The sequence below is a fragment of the Camelus dromedarius genome, chromosome 19 (assembly GCF_036321535.1).
Source record: "Camelus dromedarius isolate mCamDro1 chromosome 19, mCamDro1.pat, whole genome shotgun sequence".
Classification (NCBI taxonomy): domain Eukaryota; kingdom Metazoa; phylum Chordata; class Mammalia; order Artiodactyla; family Camelidae; genus Camelus; species Camelus dromedarius.
The window spans coordinates 361307-376211 of NC_087454.1; the positions used below are offsets into that span (position 1 = coordinate 361307).

At 52.3% G+C, this 14905-nt stretch overlaps 1 protein-coding gene across 7 annotated transcripts in view; it reads right to left on the reverse strand.

The window, feature by feature from the left end:
* Window positions 1-10149, reverse strand: part of EXOC2 (exocyst complex component 2) — a 120094-nt gene extending 109945 nt beyond the window's left edge. For 6 of the 7 annotated variants that reach the window (XR_004131364.2, XM_064476115.1, XM_064476116.1 and 3 more), the window contains exon 1: window positions 10024-10149. The gene's annotated coding sequence lies outside the window, so the exon portion shown is untranslated. Of the gene's footprint in view, window positions 1-6677; window positions 6846-10023 lie in introns of those variants that run through there. The other variant, XM_064476114.1, reaches the window with a different exon arrangement.
* Between the last annotated feature and the right edge of the window lie 4756 nt (window positions 10150-14905).

A 14905-nucleotide genomic window follows, 5' to 3' on the forward strand; every position in this document is an offset into this window, starting at 1 on the left:
TTTTTGAGGGAGTACTTTACAGTAAACTGGAGACAACACACCATTTCATCTGAAATATTTCAGTCTGTATCTCTACAAAGGACTCTGTACCCAGACTGTCTCAAAAGTTATTTGCACAGTTGGTGTGTCAGAATCAGGATCCAATCAAAGCTCCCAAAGAAGGAAGGGAAGGAGAAGAGAAAAACACCTGATGTATTTGCATGATGAACAGGGAGAAAGGCTGAGGACAGGGACCGGAGGTTATCATCCTGGGAGAACAGCCCTGGAGAGGGGACAGGGACAGGGAGGTCGTGTTCTGCATACACACACACAGGGCGCATGCATGTAAGTCTCTGAGATGCAGTCAGGCCTCGGGCTGCACAGAACAGCCAGGCCCAGAGCAAGGCACGGGCAGCCCCGTGTCCTCAGGAGCAATGACCACGTGACATTTCCTCCTGGCGTCTCTGGACATGCCCACCTCCCCTGCAAGTCAACTGTCGCAGGAAAAGGGTTACAACAAGTCACATCCTCTCCATTAAGGGAAAGAAGGAGCAGGAGAAAAGAGCTGACCAAGGTACGCTGGTCAGGCCTGAATCACACTGTCCTCCATCCTCCAGCACCCAGCCCAGCGGCAGAGCAAAGGGGTCCTGGGCAGAGCGGTGCTGGGACGGACAGACCCCGGAACACGTGGCTCCCGCGGTCTCTTCCTCTGGCTCTTCCAGGACAGCAGCAAACCTCAGGCCACGTGCAACTCCAGCCATGAGACACTGCTGAGAGGTGGCCTCTGAGCGGGGTGTCAGCTCGATGTGTCCTACCACAGGACAGAAGCCATTCCTTGACCCTATACACAACCCATGCCTGTTTTTTAAACAATAAATCTGTGCCACAAAGGAAACGGCTGAAAACGACCACAGAAACAGCCCTCTAACCAGACCCTAGAGGTCTGCTAGACCCTGGGACTGCCCTTCTGCACACTGAGCACACGGGTCACCGCTCTCAGCACAGAACAGGATCAGAGGCGCATCCACGTCATCAACCAAGGCCTGCGCAGAAAAACTCCTCAGTGTGGGCTGCCTCTGGGAGACAGCAGGTCAGGTTCAAATGTGGCCTCCAACTGTAAGGCCCGAGGGGTGAAAAGTCTGCTGCTCTATTACCACTTCCATACAGAATTACCTGAAAGTCAGAAATCCAGTGTGTAGGGTCAGATCTTTAATATTGTGTCCCCCTTCCCCCAAAACTATTTTAAATGTTAGACCAAATGAATTTTACCCCTCACAAACATTTGCATTAAAAAACACTTATTTTCCAACCATCTTTTGTTTCTATAAAAATCAGGCCAAAACTGATGTAGGTTTGATTTTTCAATTTAAAAAATCCACACATAAAAAAGGGAGGAGCAGAACTGAGAATCCACAAAACACTTCCACCTCTTCAGTTCTAAACAATGTGAAGTCCAAACAAAGACACTGATTTTCCCCTTAGCCTTGAAGATGAAGCTGTCCTCGACAGAAGAGCCAGGAGAGGCTACTTTCAAGGACGCAGCAAGGGCACTGTGGCCCTTGCATCTGAGGCAGTCCCCACTCCCGTCCCGGCCTCCCTGCCCACGGCTCCGTCTTGGAGGCCTCAGCCCCGTACAGGGATGGAGGGACTGGGTTCCTCAGGGCTGATCCACTGCAAGTCAAACAACGGGTGAGCAGCGACCCTGACGACACTGTGCTGGGGGCAGACCGAGGTGCACACGTGGCTCTCGTATCAAAGATGAGCCTAGAGCCACTCACAGCCTGTGAAATATTTCCGAGTTTCCAAAACATGAGCTCAATATTATTCACAATGATCACTTGACTATAACCACTGTTCATCAATGTTTTATCTCTACATATACACAATTTTCATGCCAGGAAATGACAAGGAGTACACACTTCGCCCTAATCAACATACGAGGTTACGTGTTGTGTGATCTGCCCATGCAGAAGTCATGACAGGTAAACCCACAGAGACAGTGAGCCGCTGAGCGGGAGGGGCGGGAGAGGGCTGACGGCGGTGGGCGACGAACACGCTGCAGGATCAGACAGCGGCGGTGGGCGCGCAACCCCTGAGCAGACTACCGGCGCTTCGCAATTCCCGGGGGCACCAGGCCGTCACTGTCACCACAAACACAGGAGCCCCAAAAATGGACACCAGAGGACACACAAGATGACATTTTTTTAAAAGGCATTTGGCACTACTAGGCCCCAAGTCTTCTGATGCGAGATCGAATGAAAGGAAGGAAAGCCAGGGCCAGGCCTGGAAGAGCAGGTTTCACATTCCCAGGGTGGGAACCGAGCTCGTTTACTGAAACTCAGGGTTAGAGTGAGCAGGAAAAGCAGAAGTGCAGTCAGCCACCTACATCAGCCCCTCTGGAAACAGAGCCTTTCCCGTCCTGAGCAGGCACCAGCCGCACAGCCTCCATCCCAGCAGGACTGCGGGAGGACAGGGGGAGGAGGTGCAAACAGCACGCTCACTTATTTCAGTCTTCAACCATCTCAACAGGAATGTTCCTGAATGAGAGAGGAACAAAATCAAGAAGCTACTGCTAAGCTATTTATAATGAAAGAACTAGAAAAAGAGATTGTCCTCAATTTATACTATTGCATAAAAACAAAGCTTCATTTGCCATGTTAAAAAAAAATCAACTGAGTAAATTTAAAGATCTGATTGGCTTTATTCAGTGACTCCTGAATGTCAAATCTATTAAGGAGAAAGGAGCTCTAAGGAGTGAACTTCTGCAGAAGGGGCTGCGTGAAGAAGCTGCCAGCACAGAGCTGCTCCAGGCAAGGTGACCTTCATCCGCGGTGGGGACAGCAGCGACTGCCTCACCATCCTGACCAGGTTAAGTCCAGACTGCCAGGTTAGGACCCCACTCCTGGGAAAGCCTGAGGCCGCAGCTCCATGAGGTACTGGAGTCTCAGCTGGAGACACAGGCCTGCGCGGGGCTGCTGTGTCTTTTTTTGAGTCTCAACTTGTCAGATCCTTATGATGGGACAAATGCAGCGACTACAGTGAACAGGCGAGCCTAAATCAACGGTGATTTTCAAAACTGTCAGCTTAAAGTGGTTAATTTTATTTAAATTGTTAAACAAGACAGGATGTCGCTTAACTCCCAGATTCTTTGACACGAGCAGAGCTGGACTGATTTGTCCCAATTTTTGTATAGCGGCTTTCCCAATCGCTAAAAATGCATCAACTCGGTCACTTGCCTTAGAATTTCTGCTTTACTTCTGCAGCTCTACCTCAAAGAAACTTCAAGGCCCAGTATCTCCACAGCAGTGCCACCAGCATTTCTCAGCCGCCGCCGGCGGGGGGTGGGGGGAGGGGGGGCAGGCGCAGCGCTGAGGCTGAGCCCAGCTGGGAGGGGTTGAAGCTGCTCCCAGGAGTCAGGAGCAGGAGGAACTCTGGGCGCAGTCCCGGCATCCGAACTAAATTAAGTAAACAGTCGAGGTCTCTCCCTCCGCCCTGCTAGCCGCCTCTGGCTCAGGGAGACCACACACTCAGACCACACAGAGCCAGCCCGACTCGCACGCAACACCGGCCAGCTGTCACTGGGGGGGACGGGGGTGGGGGGCCCGGAAAGGGCGAGCAGGGCAGACAGTGACCTGCGCCCTCCCCAGGGAACTTGTTGGTCCTGGACTTGTGTGGCCTTGACCTGCACTCCCCCAACCAACTTAGAGCTGATGAAGGATTAACAACGCACCCATTTAACATCAATTAACCTCCGATCCATCACAGGTCAAAAGAGAAAATCACCATTATAAGAGCATTTCATTAAAATAAAGACAGACACATTTTCCTATAATTCATAAAATATACTTACATAAATGCATTTTCTTTTAGATTTATATATGTTGGTTTTAACCAACCTGCCTCTTTTTCTTTAATGAAACACACGGCATGAAAGTAAAGTGTTTCTGTAACAGAGGTCAAAAAAAATTTAATTTTATAATTTTCCCGTATTTCACTGTGGCACAATCTTTAACACCCGAAAGATTTACCAGTAGAATGAAAGACAGTAAATTTTTCTTAACATAACTTCAGACTGAAAATACACAGGGAAAAATAACTAGTAGCAGTATTGGGGGAAAACACTGTTTTAGAAGGATTAAACCACAATCTTTTACTATTTAGTAAGCAAGAGTTTTGCTGATTTGAATAGCAGACAAGAAATCTGAACAAAACCAGTGATCAGTTGGTCCTCCTTTGTCAGGTACCCAGAGGCTCAGCTCAGCTAAAGGCATAAGGCAAGGAGGTGGAAAATCAGAAGCCCCGACTCACTGGAGACTTGGAGAACCTTCTGCAAACAAGCCGAGGAAGCCTCCTGACGCTGAAGCACCACTTCCCTCGATCAGAAGAGTGAGCGTTTCCCCCAAAGAACACCAAATAATAGTGATGACAAATTCCTCAGCCCCACCCCACCCCCAGCTACTCAAAGGGGCATCTCCAGGGAGCAAGTCAGAGAGGCGGCATTGGCAGGGCCCAGCTCGACCCCACGACCGAGACCCTACACACAGCTCAGCACCCCCGAGAATCCAAGCCGCCCCGGAAAAACCTGGCGGCGGCGCTGCCTAGTGAGTCTCAAAAATAAAATTACACACTCTCAGGCCACCCAGCAACAGAACAGAACCGCAGAATTCACCACACCTTCCCTGAGACCCTTTAACCCAACCTAGGCCACACCTGCCCCTAGGGCCGGGGGGTGGGGCTGGGCCGGCCCCACAGGGAGCCACAGACTCGGGGGAGTCTCAGAGAAGGGTGATTCACCTACTTCCATTCTCTGCAAACCCTACTTTTCCTGAGCAGGGTGGAGGTCGAGTGTTGTCAGCACCACACACACGGGCCATAAACTCTTCTGTCCAGTTTCCTAAATTAATCATCCTACTCCTGCTCCATCTCAAAATCATGGTTAACAGAAATGCTGCCCTCCTCGGCTCTGAGAGAAGCCATGGGGTACCCGCTGCACTACGGGGACTCCCTGGGTCCCGGGAGGGCTGTGTGCAGAGAGGAGGGCTGCGTGGACAAGAGGCGCTCCCTCAGACCTCGTCCCACCCACAAACAAGGTATGACTGAAACACACTCTCTTTTCAAATGAAAGCACAAGTATGTACGTTTTAATTCACTTGGGAAAAAATTCCAATGACTTTAAAAATATAACTGATAAATGGCACTTAAAATTTGTTTTTTTGCTTTGTTTTGTTTTTTTGATGAGAGAAAAAACCTTCACTCCTGCTCCAATGTCTGGAGGTACAGGATCAAAGGGCAGCCGGCAGAGAAGACTCGGAGGGAGGGGACAGCACGAGGGGGAGCTGAACACCCAGCCTGCGGAGCTCCCGCAGCTGCGCTGTCCCTCACGTCCTCATTACCCAGCTGACTCTTAAAACGAGCACTGGGTTCACCTTAACTAGAACAGCTCATTAAGACTCTCCTCCTTTACTTCCCAGGAATCACGAAATCTTCTGCCTCTCAGGCTAAGTCTCTTCCTAAAGGACAATGACTTCATCACATTTCAAGACAAAAGCTGAGGGTCCAGAGCTGGCCAGGGTCTAACCTGTGCCACTCGACACTGATGACGTATCACAAGTGAAACCGAGCAGTGTGAATCCGTCCCCGCCACGACCTCTGGAAAAGAAGCGTAAAGACAAAAGCCTCAAGGAAGACGCCCGCCCCACAGCAGGGAGCGTCCTCCCGTGAAAGAGCAGCCTCATCGTCCATCCACCCACGGCCAGTTGTCCCTGGTCCCTACCGACTCCTCTTCACCGGATCCACACTGGGCGGGCAGACAAAGCACAACTTCTCGATATGGTAGGAAACGTAATTTTTCAGGGGGAAAAAATGTCTGGGGTTTTCTTTTTCCAGAAAGACAGATCCCCTGGGCAATACTGAAAAAGTCATTATCAAGTAAAACCAATTTCTACTTTTGTTTAGTCAGCCCAGAAGACTTGGGATATATACACAGAGATTGGTCACTCGTCACCTCAAAAGATGGCAGTGTCAGATTCCTACCCCTCAGAAAACATAAAGATGCAGACAAACCAGGATCTGGAACAAGGAAGCACCCTCAGACTATTCGGTCAAAACAAACATCCATGAAGCACTTGCTGTGTCCCGGGCACCACACTGCAGAAATGACAGGAACGAGACCTGTGGCAAGGAGGTCCCAAGTGACCTTGGCCTTCCGCAGAGGGATGCGCATGGAACCAGACAGCCGTGGGGTGAGTGATGACCTGAGTATAAACAACTATCTGAGAAGTGTGGCTAGGAAGGGAAGAAGAGGGAGAAATGTTAACAGGTGACTGTGAAAACAAGGAAGGGGGCTACCTTTCATCGTTTTTCTGCTTTGCTTTACTGTTGTCTGTGTCTAAGCACATTTAAAGGCCGACAGGAAAGAGCCTTTGGCAAGAGATGAACGTGAGTCAAGTGCTCCCAAAGGCAGCAGACGAGGCGTAAAGGGCCTGGGCACAGGGGTCCATCTTGGGGTAAACGCAACCCCTTTCAGTGCAACTGGGGAGGAGGAAAGAGCCCAGGGTTCTCCTCCGATCGCTGTAACAGTTCTCAGGTAGGTGGCAAGATTATCCGCTAAGAGTATAGAGACATTATGTGAAAGGATGAGAGGTTTGAGAAGAGTGGAAAATGCTTAAAGAACATTCTGCAGAGGAGCAAGCACTTACGAGGAAAACTCTAGAAAATTCTCTGATGGCCGGTTGAGATTGGTGACCGCTGGTTTACAGGGATCCAAATCTAGATGCTAGGACTTTTGCCTGCTGGTCTCAGGACTCATGTCAAGTCTGAAAGAAGGGAAAGAACTGAGATGGTCCAGGGCTGAGAACCTGCTAAGCAGATGCCACAGAAGGATGAGGACACAACTGAGCATCCTGCCATGAGAGTGCTGGAAGATCAGGCAAAGGCAGATGCAGTGTGACTGAGTGGGCTCGGAAAGAGAAGAGACAGCCAGCAGAGCGGGCAGCCTGAGCTCCGACTGCAGGCGTGAACCAGTCTCAGGCTGGGCCCCCAGCCCCGACCCCTCGTCCGGAAGCAGCCTCACCCAGCCGTGGCTCCAGCCCCTGGCAGCCCCGCTTCCTCTTCTGTCCCCTCTAGCTGTTTGGTTTCCCTGTGGGCTCACCATCCCGTTTGCTCCCTACCCCTGCCTGGACCTCTGCAAGTAGTTCCTTTAGGAAAAGCCCCTTATTTGAACCATCTGGCATGAATTCTGCATCCTGCTGACACCCTGACTTATCCAGATACACAGTACGTCAATCACATGGAGCTTTCATTTAAAGAAGAACCAAATACTCCTTGCTTTTTGTCTTGTTTTGTCTTTCAGTAAAATTATAATACAACAAAAGCTAAAATCACACACACTCCAAAATCACAGGACTTTGTAAGTGGGTAAGGCCTTAAAAAATTCAGTGAAGCTTAACGGCCAACCCTGCCACAAGCAGCACAGCCAGCAAGCGGCACACGGAGGGCTGCTTCAGGGAGGCCAATGCTAACTTGCCAGGCACCGTCCTCCGTCCCAGCTTCACTGTTCTTTTCACACTGGCACCAGGATTTACTATAACTGGGAAAGAGCAAGTAAAGGAATTACTAAAACCAAAACCAAAAACTAAGTGAACTGTAGAGCCCACCCACCCAGGCTCAATGCTAGCAACAGCATTAAAGGATATTAACCAAGCTTCTGAGCAAACCCAACACGATTTCCAGGAAAACCGTCTACTAAGTCCGCTCCAGTCTCCTCTGCCTGGCCCTCAAGGCACTCCACAATCCAGACTGCACTCACTTCCAGCCTGTGGGCGTCTGATCCCAGGGAGCCACCCAGGCGTTCCTGGGCTTCTCTCTGAAGGACCACATCGTCCCCATCAAGCTCTGATCTCCAGGACGCCTTCCCAATTGCTCTAACCCCAAAGGATCCCTGCCTTCTCTGAATTCCCGCTGTACTTCACCAAATACTGCAACTTAGTTCTCGACTATTCTTTGACAGAGATGGCAAAACGCTTCCTTCTGAATCCAAGCTAACGTTACTTGACTTCTAACGTGTCAGGCGTGCGCCAAAACCAGGCGACACAAAAATGACAAAGACTAACCCTTGTCTGGCAAGAGCTTAGTCTTCCGACAGACGTGTAAGCACCAGTGACAGCAACAGCCCCTGGGGCGACACAGATGAAACAGGCGCTGAGCAGCTGCAGGACTCACTGAGTGGGGAAACCTCAAAGCAGGAAGAACTCCTGGAGATAATCTAGTTTTACACATTCTCTGACAAAAGGTAAAAGGAAACTGAGGCCCAAAGAGGCTAAGAGCTCGGGCCAGGCTACAAAGCAGATGGTGGCAGCACCCGGACCAGTAAACAGTGCTCCGACTCCGTAATTTTCAAACTGAGGCCTGAGGGTGACTTTGAGTGTGTCCACAGCTCCAAGATGCACAATTTCTCCACAAGTACTCTAAGTCTGTGTGTCTGGATCGGTAATAATTCTTTTAAATCCACATAAACACGCACTGAATCATGTAACCGAACACTTCTACCCTGTGGTGTCACCAAGCACTCCGGGGCTCCAGGAGCGCCCAAGGGTCTGAGGACAAGCAACAGGCTAGCACACTGCTCAGCAGAGTGACCAACGTTATTTCCCACTCCAGACGGTTTCAGAGTCCTCTCTACTCACACTGGCCTAATAATACTCATCCATTCAACAAACATTTGAGCTCTACTCTGAGGAAGGGGCTGTACTAGGAATCCTGGCTGGATGAGACAGGTAGACTGGAGATGGGGTGAAAAGTCAGAGAGACTAACGTGTAAGCAGCATCTCCTATATGGCCCAAGGCTGCCACTGCCTGACACTAGAAATGGTCCAAAGTCCTTTATTAAAAGACTGCCTTTGCAAAAATTTTCAAGCATTAATTTCATTTCTCATAAGATTCACATGTAATAGACTCAAATATTTGTGGAATGAATTAAAACTTAGCACATTAATAATCTTCTTTTAGAGAGGGAACTGTTCAAAATGGCATTAATTCAGGAAATTAAATACTTCACAAAAGGGAAAAAATCATTTTCTAAAAACTTTCAAGAGTTGTTCCAAGTTACACTGGGGGATCTTCTGTTTAAAATTACTAAATTTTTACTTAACCAAACAGAAGAGAGCTTTGAGGTATCAAGCACTCCTGTTACCTCCCTTTAGACCAACAACTTTTAACACAGACGTTCCCTCGGAAGCTTTCTGCTCTCAGTTCCCGGGTTGTCAGTTACACAGAGCCTGGCCAGAGTACAACCAAAGCATGCTTATGCATTAGGAGAGGGATCCACGTAACCTCAGCTAGAAATAGCTTTTCAGCATATCACCCAAATGACTTAAGGTGTGATTTTTAAATTTTTAAAAACTTTTCCTTGTAAGTTTACTCAAACTCATAAAAAAAGACACACATTTACTCATACTTATTAGTATGAACAACCTTTACAATTAAGAAAAGCTTATTTCCATTCAAAGACAAGCTTTTTCGTCGACGGTTTCTTGCCCACCTCAGCACGCCCAGACGTGAAGGAGAGAGAACAGAGGCTGGGGTGCTCTCTCAGCCTCACTGCACGGTCTCTACGGCAGCTAAACCCTGAGCGACCACACGACCTCGGCTCGCTCCTCCGGGCTTCCGTCTCCCCGTCGGAAAATGGGGCTAACACAAGCAGCCGGAGACCCTGGCGGCACCTTCAGTACAGCTTTCCAAGGCAAAACATACCTCCTACTCGCTCTTCACCAGTAAGTTCTCAAACCCTACGCAGTGACAGGTACGCAGGTGCGCAAGGGGACAGCTGAGGCCCACTGCACCCACTCGGGCGGGTCAGCGCTCCCGAGGTCCCCTCCAGGCTCAGGGGCGGGGGCTCGGGGACCCCGCAGGTGCCCCTCCGCAGTCAGGGCTGCAGAGCGGCCCGGGGTAGACGGCGGTTGCTGGTAGGGCCCCCTTCCGCCCGCCGCCCCGCCGGCCGCTCACCCCAGGCCGGCCCTCAGCCAGGACCTCGGCCCCAACACCTACCTGCAGGCCAGCACGGACAGGGCCCCGCGCTCCCACTCAGTGCTCCGGGGCCGCAGCCGCCCTCCGCCAGCGCCCTCACTTCCGCCGCCGGAGCGCCGAGGACGTCGATCCGCCGCGCAGTCGAGCGCCGAGCACCCGATGGCGGAGCCGCGCGGGCGTGGCCGGAACGGGGGCGGGGGCGTGGCCGGAACGGGGGCGGGGGCGGGGCCGGGGCGGGGGCGGGGCGGGGGCGGGGCGGGGGCGGGGCCGGGGCGGGGCCGGGGCGGGGCGGGGCGGCGGCGGGTAGGCGGGTGGGAGCCGAGGATCAGGCCGTGACGCCGGTTCCTCAGGAACCGCAGGCTGGCCCTCCGCGTTGGGCGGCCGTGTGGTCGCGGCCGGGAGCCCCGTGCGTGGACAGTGTTAGGGTTCAGCGGCAGCGCTGCAGGGCGCGGGTTCGGATACTGAAAGGCTGTGGGTCCGGGCGCGGCCTCAGGGAACGGAGCAGGCGCGCTGGGAGCGGCCGCCGCGCCTCTGCCGGAAGTGACGTGCTGCCCGGCGCCGCGGGGCCTGCAGGGAACGCGCTCTTCCTGCCGCTGCGCGCAGCGGGAAGGCGGCGCGCGACGAGTGTTCCGGGCCGGGAGGTGGCGGCGCTGGGCCGCGGCGGCGCCTGTGATGGCCCCGGCGTCTCCTCGGGTGCGCGTTACTCCCGCAGGCACCCCCTGCAGACGGCCGCGGTGTCCGGGGCGCCGTGACCAGCCTCTGCCCCCCTGCGGTTGGCGCGGGGCCTGGGCTCGGAGAAGCCGCGGCGGCTGGGCTACGCGCTGCGTCCGGCCCTCCAGACGCGACGGTGCCGCCGGTGGACGACGGGGCCTTCCCCCCCCCGGAGCCAGGCGGCCGCTGGGTTCGCGCTACTGTCCCTGCCTGCAGGGCTTTGGCAGGAATCGCCGCAGCTGCTCACACTGTCTGATTTATCGTCATAGGATTCCCCGCAATACTGCCCGGGACAGGGCCCCCTTAAAGAGCGAAGAGGCGTGACAAAGAGGGCAGTGCCGCGAGCTGCGCTGGTGTCGCCCCACCGCGCACGCCCAGAGCCGGTGGAATATGAGAACGATCTCAGAGACACAGCGAGGGCTCGGGCTGTGGGTGACATTTTGCAGGAACGCCGTGCTGTCGGATGCAAGATGTATTCTGAGCCTCGTTCCAGCTTGTGCTGCGTCCGATACGGAGGCCCGGCTCGTGCGGCAGGGAAGGATGCGCGGCCCGGGGGAAGAGGTTCCGCTAAACCTAGAGACTCCTCTTGTGGGCTCCTCACACAGGCAGCGGAAAAGGGATCATTATTGTCAGGAGAAAACGGGCAGGGGGTTATTTCTGAACTCAGGGCACTCACCGGGCATCCTTTCTGTGCAAACGGGCAGCGCAGCGACGCTGGCCTGACAGGGTCAAGGCAACCAGGGGCTCAGACCCCGCAGGCTCGAAGGTCTGGTGACATCAGGCTGGCCGCAGGTTTCGGTGAAGTGCTGGTGGATGGTGAGGGGAACCCAGCCAATACGGTCATTCGTAGAAGACAGGCAACCTGTACTTATTACAGTTTAAATCTCTTACTATGCTGAATTACACATCTGTTAAAGAAATACATCCCAAGAGAAAGAAGGTGATATTTTGGATAGATGCTCCGAGTCGTGGGACTTGGCATGACTTCGTCTTTCTCTCCTTAACCTTGGAGGGAGTGCTCCTGAACTCAGTGGTGCCGGAACGTTCACTGTAAACACATAGGAAACTCGAGTTAGCGGCCTGCAGCCCAGGTGGGTCACAGGGAAGCTGCACCCATTTCCTGTCTCTCCTTTGGTCCTGGCAATGCATCCTTTCTCAAGTCACACAGCCCTGCCTTTAATACAAGTAGCCCGGAGGGCTCACAGATTGTTCCTGGACCAAAAAATGACAGTACTGTATCCCTGAGACAGAAACACTCAGAAGAAGAAAGCGCCTTTTGCTAGTGTAAGAATTACTGGTAGTGTTTCCTTTTTCTAAGAGCTGGTCCGTGTTTGAAGCCCGCTGGCAAACGTCAGTGCGGTCCACACAGAAGCTGGCGGCGAGTTAAATCGCCAAACACAGAATTGCTGTAGCAGCTGTGGAGGCAGTTAAATATGTGTGCAGCTTTATATTTTCAATTTTGCATCAGATGCCGCTTAACCTGGAGAGAAAAAAATAACTTTGAAGCATGAAACTCCTTTGGCTTCTGTCTTAGGAAGCTATGACAGACACAGTTTCTGGTTCTTTAGGTTTTTTATGGTAAATGAACACCTGAAGCACCTCACACTGCAGGGCATGTCAGTTTGTAATGGGCCATAATTAGTATAGCGCCTGATCCTCAGAACAACCGTAGTTTGCCGTATCTTAGTGGTCCTTTTTACCAGAGAATGACCGTTGTCTAGTCTTCTGTTAGCGCACAGTCTGAGCCCCTTGCTGGCAAAGGCTTGTCTGCACTGCTGTGGACACGGAGCCTTCCACAGCAGGTGTCCCGCCCATCAGGATGGCTGCCCTGCGCAGCACCAGCCACAACCTGGAGGTACATTAGTATCTATTTGTTTACTCTTTTGTCTCCTTCCACTAGGGTACAAGCTCCTTGATGGAGGGGACTTGTGTCATTCACTCGTGCGTCAACGTGTAGTAGGTGCTTAATAATAAGTGTGGAATGGACAGCCAAAGATAATAGTACTGACAGTGTGTTACGATAGAGGCGGAGTTGGGAAAGATGACTGTTCCCAACAGTCCCAATTTCAAAACGTGATCACTTAGAGGCACAGAAAGATGAGCCAAATTTAGTACGTGAATCTTGACAGTTTGTGAAGTGTTGAGATGTTTCAAGTACCACTCAGCTTTGTCACTTTGCTGGAATCTGTCATGGTTTGAGGTCACAAGGACAGTTAGGAAGCCTCCAAGGCTGTCACAGTGGTGAGGCTGATGCAGGAGTCCTCAGGCTGGGCCTGCTGGTGAAGGGATCTTACTAGTGCCTTTACGTGGACTTCAGTGTGTGCGGTTCTTGTCAGCTGCCAAGCTCTGCATCTGCAAAGGCCTCAAAATAGTCAAATGTCTCCAACTTTACAGCAAAGCAGAGCCCTTGTGTTTTTCTGTTTACCTTCTATTTGCATATTTTGTTAAGAAAACTAAATAAAGCTGGGTCTACGTAAGGACATGGTGTTTCACAGTGTGACCCGATCGCATGGCCACCACTGCCACTCGCACATAGGCGCAGCTGTGTTTATTCCGAGGTGCCCCTGGGGTGTCTGGATGTGGCCTGGAGGAGAACAGAGACACTGAGGAAAGTCACCCTGGGCCAGGCCAGTGGGACGTGAAAGCGGGGGCTGGGTGGGAAGAGACCCACCTCGGCCTCCCTGCCCCAGCGGCCCTCCTGCCGCTGTGGTTCTCCCTGACTAGGAATTTAGACCCCCTTTGTGTTCTAAGTGAAGGACTTACACTGACTGTAAGGTGGCGTTTTAATTTATTTAAATTGCTAAGCAGTAGGAGGTGGCTGGGGCTTTGTTTATTCTAGGTTATGTGTGTGTGTTTTGTCTTTACAGACTTTCCCCTCGCTGGAAGGTCCGGTATACTTCAGGGGGCACAGCGCTATTTGCATTTATCGGTAGCCACGGAAACTGGCACCATGTGCCCAGTTTACTCCCTCTAACAGACTGGGGCCATGAGCCCCACTGATGGCCTCTCTACTTTATGCTCTGCCACGAAGGAACGTGACCAGGGACAGTTCCACTGGGGCAGGGAGATGCTACTGGCCTAGACTTTTGTCCAGGACCTAAGTCCTAGTGACGCCCCTGCATGAAGATGCCCCACTTCCCGGGAGCTTCAGACATGCCTTGCATACGCGTGGTTGCCTGGCTTATGTCCCACTTCCCTTTGTTCTAATACGACACGATTTTTCTCTGAGTCCGTGCAAAACTCAGCTAACACCTTCGTTTCCCATAAAGCTGATAAAAGATTTCAAACTCCCTAAAGGCCGCTTTCTCACTCTCTGCTTTCAGTGGGTTTCCCCTGCATCGTGAACTGGGCCCCCCCCCCACACCCAGCAGGACTGAAGGCAGGCGTCCATGTGCAGGACATGCCCCGGGGGCTGCATCCCACTCTCAGGACTGTTCCATGAGCACCTCTGTGACAGCAGCTGTGCTCTGCCATCTGGGCCCTGGGCAGGCCCCCAGCAGGCGGAGCTCTCTACACATCCCTGTGGTACAGATGCATGAGGGGCACGTGAAAAGTGAGTGCGCGCTTACATGACAGCCTGGGCCTTTGCTCCTTCTGCCTGAAACCTTTAAAGTGATGATGTACAGCATAGCCTGTCAATTTGAGCAAGAACTAATTGTTATGCTCCTGGGGGAGTTTGAGCAGTGACATACTGAAAGTAAAGGAACAGAAATATTCCCAGCCCTGAAAAAGCAGAGTGGCTCCAGTGCTGTTGGCTTAGAGACCGAGACAGCAAAGGTACAGACTCATCACGATGGATCCAGAAGCCCACGCTCGGGGCCAGGCCTGATGTGGGCCCCGGCCAGTTGCTTTGTTGGCCCCTTGGGAGTCCCAGTCATCTCGTTTTGCAAACAAGGTGGTGGGTGGGAGACACTAAAGTCCCTGTGAGCTCCAAAATCCCGTGACCCCACTTTTCAACAAACGCCGATTCTGCAGTGAATTTTGGCTGAGCTACAGGGCCTTCTCGGGCAACGCCCTCTGGCCGTCTGTGCAGGACAGTGTGCATGGGTGGTGGGCGCCGAGTTTCCCCAAATACCTCTACATGCCAGTGGTGTCAATTAAAGGGATTTTGTTGTTGTTCTTCGAATTTGTTACGTATAAGGCAACCCGTTTTAAAACAGAACTTCTTGGTTGCCTTCTCTGAACTTAAAGC